The sequence below is a fragment of the Galeopterus variegatus genome, unplaced genomic scaffold (genome assembly GCF_000696425.1).
Source record: "Galeopterus variegatus unplaced genomic scaffold, G_variegatus-3.0.2 Scaffold1279, whole genome shotgun sequence".
NCBI lineage: Eukaryota > Metazoa > Chordata > Mammalia > Dermoptera > Cynocephalidae > Galeopterus > Galeopterus variegatus.
The window spans coordinates 306,518-315,465 of NW_007727390.1; the positions used below are offsets into that span (position 1 = coordinate 306,518).

The 8,948-nt window shown below is 49.4% G+C and overlaps 1 protein-coding gene across 1 annotated transcript in view; it reads right to left on the minus strand.

The window, feature by feature from the left end:
* Window positions 1-8,948, minus strand: part of EDAR (ectodysplasin A receptor) — a 98,369-nt gene that overhangs the window by 63,763 nt on the left and 25,658 nt on the right. The window contains exon 2 of the mRNA XM_008576052.1: window positions 1,484-1,494. The gene's annotated coding sequence lies outside the window, so the exon portion shown is untranslated. The remainder of the gene's footprint in view (window positions 1-1,483; window positions 1,495-8,948) is intronic.

An 8,948-nucleotide genomic window follows, 5' to 3' on the forward strand; every position in this document is an offset into this window, starting at 1 on the left:
TTATGATTTGTTTTGCATTTTCCTCCCTGTCCTGGATTTTTGCTTTTGGGATCTCAAGTTTGTGAAGCTCAGCAGAAGGGTGGGGTGGCTCTCTAACTGTGTGACTTTGCACACATTTCTACAGTTTTCTCGGGCCTCAACTTCTTTAACTCCTAGTGAGGTAACTGGCTTGGATGCCACCTCGCACCCTACACCACCATCAAATTCTCTGACAGTCTCCAGGTGGCTGTTTACAGGCAGAGGTTATCCTTCTGAACTCTCATGCAGAAGCAACAGGTCTTAGTCACAGGGTTAGAAGGTTGCACAGGCAGAGCAGGTGCTGCTGTCTGAGGACATCTGATCAACTGTGTTTTGTTTCTAATGACAGTCCTTCAACAGAAGGCTCTGTATAAAGTGGCCCCGGGCTTGTTTAGCGCCCCTCAGTGGACTAAAAGTTTCCATCAGGTTCCACCTGCCATCCTGATTTTGGCATGATCCTCCCCTGGCACGACCCTCCCTCTGAAGAGGTCCTCAGGCTCTGTGCCTCTGATCTGCAGCCACACACCTGGATAAATTGGGCTAAATATGGAGAAACACTGGTGCCTCCAACTGCGTTTACAGCACGATTGACGGGGTGTTACAAATCATTTGATGTCCAAGCCCCATCTTTCACCAGGCTCACCAGGGAAGGCTGCGGAGGGAAGAAACCTCGTGATCCTTGCTTTTTAATGTATCTGAGGTATTCCAAAAAAAGGGATATTTGTTTTCCCTTTCGCTCCTTTAATTGATGCAGCTGCTGCCCAGCCTCATCTGCATTAAGCTAAATATTATGTCTTTGTAACGTTTTTGATCTTCATTAATTATAGCTCAGGAAAGCTGACAAAGGCAACCTGTCTCTTTAATATAAACAAGATTAATTGCACGGTTCCTGCAGAAAATGAACTACCAGCAGTTTAACAAAAAATGTTTGTCTTTAAGCAGCCTTTGGATAAAAAAAAAAAAGAAAAAGAAAAAATTAAAACTGTTACAGGAAGTGCCAAAGCTGCCAAATGACCATGCCCGCGAGCCTCACCCTCATTATCAGACTAAATGCACACACACACCCCTGCACTTTCATCCTGCTCCAGCCCGAGGAGAAGAAAGGCGGGATGGAGAAAAAGGCCTTTACACAGAGGAGTGTCTCTGAAGTCTGGAATGCACCTGGCTGTGTGAAGACAAGATTTATACCTGACACCTCTCCTCGAGCTCTTTGTTGAGGCTCGCCTGTTTCCAAATCAACCGCAGACTGGCTGCTTGAGGCACTTCAGCTCGCAACGACCACATAATCTAAGATAAATACACAAGGGATCGCTATCACTCTCATTAATAACCTTGAAATATCCTTCCTTCAGCAGAGAATAAAATAGAAACAGGCAGATGCCCTCCGCGGGCGGGGGCAGAAGGCTCCTGGGGGAGGGCTTGCTGAGGGCAAGGGGCAGCTGGCGGGCACCTCGCTCATGGGCACCTGGCTTCTGGCTGCTCTGTTGCTCCAGGACTGCTCCCCTAGAGCTGCAAAGCCAGGGGTCAGCACTCTGAGTTAGGAGGCTCAGCTCTAGCTCTCGGGCTGTGCAGGACCGCTTCTGTTGGAATGCCCTGAGGCGTCTGGTGTCCCAGGGGACCTAAACCCCAAGAGCGAGGCTGCTGATTACTGGGGATGCTGTGATGCCGTGATCCTAATGCCACTCATAAGGATCGAGGGGGAGAGTAGGCCCTCCGGGCTCATGGCTGGCTGGGAAAAGGCACCGCTTGGGGGCAGGATGAAAACACAGCACATTAGAGGATCTGGGGGCCACAGACTCGGCATGAAATGCCGCCCTCCTCTGGCACAGCTGCATCAAGCGGCCTTCATGGCCGGTGGCTGAGGCAACTGAAATCGGCAATGTGGAGACTGGGACTCCGGGCTCCCAAGGTCACGCCTGGAAAACGGGCTAGAGCCGAGGAACACCCACGTCAACCCCAGCTCTCTGTGGCTTCCTGTGAATTCTTGACTCTGAGAACATGCCAGAATGGTGCCTAAAGGAGCATGTGTGTGTGGGGGGGCACAAGGAGGTGACCCAGGGAAGGCAAAGGCAGCTTCCTGTGAATTCTTGACTCTGAGAACATGCCAGAATGGTGCCTAAAGGAGCATGTGTGTTTGTGTGTGTGGGGGGCACAAGGAGGTGACCCAGGGAAGGCAAAGGCATCACTGGAGCCAATGAGGCTGTCACAAGGACAAGCTTGGGCACAAGGGCCAGTGACAGCTAATGGGGCCTGTGGTCTGAACTCGGGGACTTACCTAGCTGGCGGATGGAGAGATGACCTGGCACTGGAGATCTGTCTCCTCAGAGAGCAAGACACACAGAAAGGAAATCAGAGCTTTCCACGTGTGTGATGCAGGGGACACGTCACACTTGAGGTGAGGCCAAGAGCTACCCCCGACCACCCTCTGCTTGAGAGTTTAGAGTGTCAAGTTCCGAGGCCAGAGCAGACTGTCACAGGGAATTCTTTGCACTCTGGCTCAATTTGGGGTCCTCCTGGAGCCTCATGAACAAAACATTGGATCTTTCAATACTTTGTTTTTCTGTGATGTTTAAAATCTGTGCCAAAATGACTCAAGCTGTCAGGATTCCAAGGGACCTGGTTTCCATGGCAGCCTGATTCCAAGGGACCTGGTTCCCATGGCAGCCACAAGCCTCGGGGGAGCTGGAGCCCTGCATACCCTTGGGGCTCCAGTCAGGCCAGCGCCCATTGTGGAGTACACCCGGGACCTTGGCTCTGGACTCCCAGTAAGTGGCTGCTGGGCCACAGGGGCAGTCATGGAGAAACCTGCCTTTCCCCAGAGTGAGTCCTGACTAGAGCCAAATGTCCATGTGGGGTCAGCAGTTTGGCGTGAAGCACTGTCTGAAATGAGGAAGAAGTGTGTTCTGAGACACCAGCCTTTCTGCAGATCTGCTCCATGGAGGTCAAGGGGCGGGGTTCCTGAGCCTCCTTTTGAAGCACTTAAGGTGTACACATGAGCACATCTAACTGAAATAAAAGGTCTGCAGACTGACACTGGCACTCCATGCTTCCACTGTTCTGTTCCATGCTGTACACTGCTATGCTATGCCATCTCACCCTGTTTAAAGAATGCTGGTCTTGACCCCCTCAACTGATTTCATTATGTGCTGATATGAGGCCATGGGTGCTCTGAGAAAACAGCAACCTGCTAGGCAGGGAGGATGGGTGTCGGTGCCCATCCCCCAAGTGCACCCAACTAACAGCCAGGACTGAGGGCCATGCACGGGCAGGTTTGCCAACAGAACAGAGTGCCCAGTAGACTGGGGGCCAGTGGGGAGGGTTCAAGGCCACCACCAGGTCTCTCTGGGCTACAATGTTTCCACCTGTCAATGAGAACACTGCAATCGACGATGCCCCAAGATTCTATCACGGGCTTTTAAGGACTGATTTGACACTTTACTAGGAGACTATCTGAATAAAAAAGGTAATCTGTACCTTAGAATGTTAGAGGAGAATGGGTTGTGCTCACAAGGTGCCCTGGCCTTGATGGTAAAATGCCTTAATGGGTCAACTGTGTGCTCCTCCAAAATATCAGATGCCACAATGTCTCAAACCCAGCTGTCAAGTGTGAGTATCATCTGGAACTCTGGGAAGAGTTGGGGCACAAGGAGCCAGGGGGTCAGGGGACACACACCTGTCTCCACTGCCCCACCAGCAAAGAGGGAGAATAAACAGCCTCCTCCACTCCGGCTCAGTCACTAACATTTTTTCCATTTTTAAATTATTTTCCTTATTATAAAATGGTATATACTAATTGTAGAAAGTTTTCAAATATGTGAAAGTATAAAGAAGAAAACTAAAAATCACTTCTAGTCCTACCATACAGAAACATTACTGAGATTTTTATATATTTCCTTTCACTATATGGATATATATTTTTATATGTGCACACATATGTATATATATAAAATTGAGAATCGTATTGTATATACAATTTTGTATCCTTTCTGCTTAACAATTTAATGGACATCTTCCTCTGTCATGAAGTATTCCTTAGCAACATGGCTGTAGAGTGTTCCACCACATGGATGTACCGTGAGTATTTAATCTATCCCCTAAGGTAGGACATCCAAGTTTATTCCAATGTCTTTCACTATTATAATTAATGTCACAATGTACGTAAATCACACAGTGTAGGGAACTCTACTGATGTCCTTAGAATAGAATCCCAGTGTTAGAATTGTGGTCAAAGGCCATGCGTGTTAACAAGCGGAGCGTGAGCACACACAGGGGTGGGAGCACGGCCACATCCCGTGGCTCTGGGCACACTTTGCAGAATGGCTATGCTGGGAGCCCTTGGGCCTGTGGCTGGATTTTGGAGTCCCAAAGAGAAGAATGATCTTATAAGCATGGTTTATAGTGAAGGACAAAGAAACAGACTCAAGAAAGGGAAGACTCCCCAGCCCTCTCTCTCAAATCTTCCTTGAAAGGAGGACAGAACTGCAGCCCAAGGTCGCCTCTGCTGAGGTGTCCCAGGCTGGCCTCCAGTGCTCACCTGGAGCAGCCGCCTCCAGCCCTCCTGCAGAGGCCACGGGGAGGAGTCAGGGTCCTGGCCTCCCTGGGCCCCATCCCAGCCCGGCCCTCTCTATGTGGGGACACCACAGCTGCTCCTCCTCGAAGGGGAGGGACCCACTGCTGCGGCTGCTCTGGGGCTCGCCTGGCAGAGCTGGTGACAGGCCCTCGCTCTGGACGCCTGGGCATGCAGCGGGGCTGCCTAGAGCAGAGGGGACGCAGAGAGGACAAGCCAGGTTCACAAGAGACCACCCGCCTCCTTCGTAGAGCGGAGTTTGAGGAACAATCATCAGATTTAAGAGCCAAGGATACAACTGCCTTTTTGATTGTGGAGATTATGCCAAATACAGATACTGATATCAAATGAGCACTCACTGGCAGGTGGCGTTGTAATTATATTTTCTTTTCTGAAGCTCTGTGGTCAAAATGAACTCATTGTCACGCAAGGGGCCTGGGCCCAGCTCAGCCGTGGGCGGTGGGGAGAAGTCGGACCTGCCATGGGTCTGGTCTTCTGGTTTGTGGCTGCCCTGCGGCCACAGCCTGAGGGCCCCTATCTTCTCACTAATGGTCCCTGTGCCGGAAGCGAACAGAGGCAGCAAATCCGAGGCGGGGTGGCCAGGCCAGCTCTCATTTTTCCAAGTTAATATTGGTAAGAAAAACTCCAGCTGTGTTCAGGGACACCAAAGAGGGAGATGCAGCTGTAAGACGGGTCGTGAGCTGTTTCTCCCAGCGCCTCTCCCAGAATGTAGCAGTTTGGATGGAATCCTGGAGGAGGCTCTCCCTGGGTAAATCACAGAGGGAAATCGACAAAGACATCTGAGTGGAATCAGGGACTCCGTTGGGGGCCAGAACCCCTGGCCCGCCCCCACCCCGTCTCCTTAATCTTTCCTGACGCATGACAGCGCATTATAGATAATGGCGAGGGGTCACATTCCCTCACCGAGCTTCACACATCTGTTAATTCTCATGCAAGTTCATTCTCATGAAAATCTCACAAAATGGGTAGGTTTTGTAACGTGTGTTTTACAGATGGAAAAAAAATCGAGGATTGCGTATAGATAATGGCGAGGGGTCACATTCCCTCACCGAGCTTCACACATCTGTTAATTCTCATGAAAGTTCATTCTCATGAAAATCTCACAAAATGGGTAGGTTTTGTAACGTGTGTTTTACAGATGGAAAAAAAATCGAGGATTGCGGTGGTGGATAATTGTCTAAGTTCACACAATAAGTGAAGAGAAAGGAGCTCAGACCACGAGCCCCCACGCGAGGCCAGCACTCCTCCCACATGACGTCATCGTGAACGTGTTTCTCAAGGCCAGACAGGACCATTTTGTCCAAGAGACTGAGCAGAGTGACACCGAATCAAAAGCACAAATCCAAAGATCCCCACTCTTCAATGGCTTTGTTAAAGATCTACAAACAAGGGATCTACAGACGATCCAGTGTTGTTCTAGGATAACGAGACAGCTGTGCGGAGATGCCAAAGAGACAGTTTGCCAACTGGCTGCTGTGTCTTACCCTTGCCGGTGACTTCAGCAGCCACACTCAATTGAACTGAACAAAATCCCGTGGTTCTGTGTGTCAGTAAAGATCAGTCATTGTCACTGCCAGTCCCACATCCATCACTGCAAGCCCCTGTGCACCCCTGACTTAGGCCACCTGCACTGAGGGCCTGAGTCCAACAATACAGATGCATGCCAGTCTTGGGATCATAAAACTTTGCACTATAAAGTTTTACATCTTATATTCTTATTGGAAATTCTGTGGCCAATGTCAAATGGCTACCATTTCACATTGCAAAAAAAAAAAAACAAAACTCCATGAACCCCAAATTTAGTGAAATTGAAGTTCACAAGTGCTGTGAGAAAAAATTAAATTTGCTTTTACAGGCCCTTAGAAATCTGTTTCTAGGATACCTAGAGGAGACATTCTAAAATTTAAAAAGATTCAAACTGTCAAAACTGCAAGAGGAGATTTTTAAAAATTGAACCTTTTGCTGGAGACCGTTGAGATTCACATGCAGTTGTGAGAGGAAACAGAGAGATCCTGTGTCCTGGCACCCAGGATAGCTCACAGTTTCATCTTGTAAAGTTATATAGCAGGTAGCACCGGTAAGTCAGTGTTACATCGACACAATCAAGACAGAGAACAGTCAGTCACGAGCGGGTGTGCTGGAGTCCGCTTTGAAAAGCTTTCTGTCTGTGACAGTGAGGAGCCCTCCCAGCAGAGTAATGAGCCTGGAGGCTCTGCAGGACGCGTGGCCAACTCTAGGGCAGGCTGCACAGGAGAGGCCCCTTCCTCTTGCAGACTCTGCCTCTGGAAGGACGAGAGCAGGAGGCGGAAGGTGGCGGTGGGCAGGAGGGACACCCACACACTCAGAAGCCACCAGCAATGGGCCAGACCTTGAGGCAGCAGACTCCAGCTCTGGCTCCAGCTGCAGCGCGGGCCTCAACCATCGGCTGAGACGGTTGAGCCGGCGCTGTCCTGCATGATGGCCACTACCCACATGTGGCTGCTGAGTGCTAGAACTGTGGCTAGTGAGACCGAGGCTCTGAGTCTCTCACGTTAATTCATTTTACTTATTCAAATGTGAACAGACACGCGTGGCTGGGGGCTATCCTGTTGGGCAGCTCAGAAGCTGGTCTTTCAGATCTCTCCCTCCTCTCAAATGTCCTCATTAAAAACATCGAGGCTTGTCTAGATGGGCCAGGCTCTTGCTTTACTCCTGGGGATACTGAGGATCGGAGAGATGGGGAGTTTCCTGAGGTCCCGCCTGCAAACCTGTGCTAGAGAAGAAGCCCACGCCAGGTCCTGTGACCTCTACACCCAACCACCATCCTCTCTGTGTGACTCCACGGCCCTAAAGCATCCTGCTCACAGGGAACTATGACAGAAAGGAACCAAGGCACGGGCTGTGCATGCTGTCCCGACGCTGAATAGGAAACCCAAATAAGGGAAATAAAATTCATTTCTAGGAGGAAATCAGGCACTTTAGGAAAAAACCGACAGTAACCAGTGACTGAAATGAAGATATTTTTTGACAACGAAGGGACTGCTAGTTAAAGAACCAGGTTTCTGTGAGCAAACACCAGCCAAGAGCACATCAGTTCTGGTGAGAAGAAACGTTCAAGATGAGCTCCGCTCGGTTCAGCGTGTCCCGCGGGCCCCAGCTCACTGCTCGTCACGTGGCAGCGGCGGCCCACAGGTTGGCCTCCACCCAGAGGTCTAGTATTTCTTAAACAGAAGCCCCCGCAGAGAACTTCAGACACAAAATGTTTGGAAAAAAATTCTACAAACTATGTAGCATGATGAAGACATACTTAACAACAGCACGTTTTCAATAAGGAGTTCATTCTAATTAAAGCCTATAAAGCTCAGCTCAACATTAAAAACACTTTTTAATAACCTAAGGCTATTTATCATCAATACACAACCTGCCTATTTTACATGAACTTCCTAAAAACTTACTCTTTATTTACTATTCCCCCAGACATTTTTTAATTGTGTCACCAAATTAGAAAATGTGTGTGTATGAAGGGTGGTGGTGTTTTTTCTGAGTCCCCAAAGTGTCATGATTATATCTTTCAAAGATAATGAACGCCCCAGTTGTTCTCAAGTACGGATCTTCTAGGGAGAGAAAGACATTACAAGTAAGAGGGTCCCTAGGAGGTTATCACCCCGTAAGGATTTTCTCCTCCTGAGCTCCCTGGGCTTTAGAGGGATTNTAGGAGGTTATCACCCCGTAAGGATTTTCTCCTCCTGAGCTCCCTGGGCTTTAGAGGGATTTAGGTCTGTTTCTCTTACCTTTGGGCGTCTGTGTGCATCTCTGATTCCCTTTTTGGTGATTGCTATGGTGGAAGGCTGGGTGCCTTCCTTGGGCTTGCACAACTGGGAGTTTGAGGCAGGGGAGGTGAGGCTGCTCTGCCCACTGGCAGAGGAGGAGGGGAGGTGAAGGTCTCTCACATCAGAGGAAATTCAATACTGGGGCCTTTCAAGTCCCGCAGCCCCCTCCCAGCCCCTCCTTGGGTTCACCCTCCCTCCTTCCTTCTGTGTCCCCCTCACACCCCAGGCAAAGATATACTTCCTGAAAACTGGAAAAACCAGGTACTATCAACCTGAAATCAGTGCTAATTAAGTTTGGTTATAAAATTCAAGCCCTGTTCCCTTATCTGTGAGTGACACCCTCCACAGTTCCCACTGGGGCTCTTCATACACACAGTACAAAGGCTGACATGACCACACCCTTGGATCTCATGTCATTTATGGCCCTGAACAGAAGTTCAGGGTAAGAAGGCCATTAGCATATCACGGTCTGTTTTTTTTTTCCTTTTTGTCTTTTTTCGTGACTGGCAATGGATCGCAACCCTCAGTGTCGC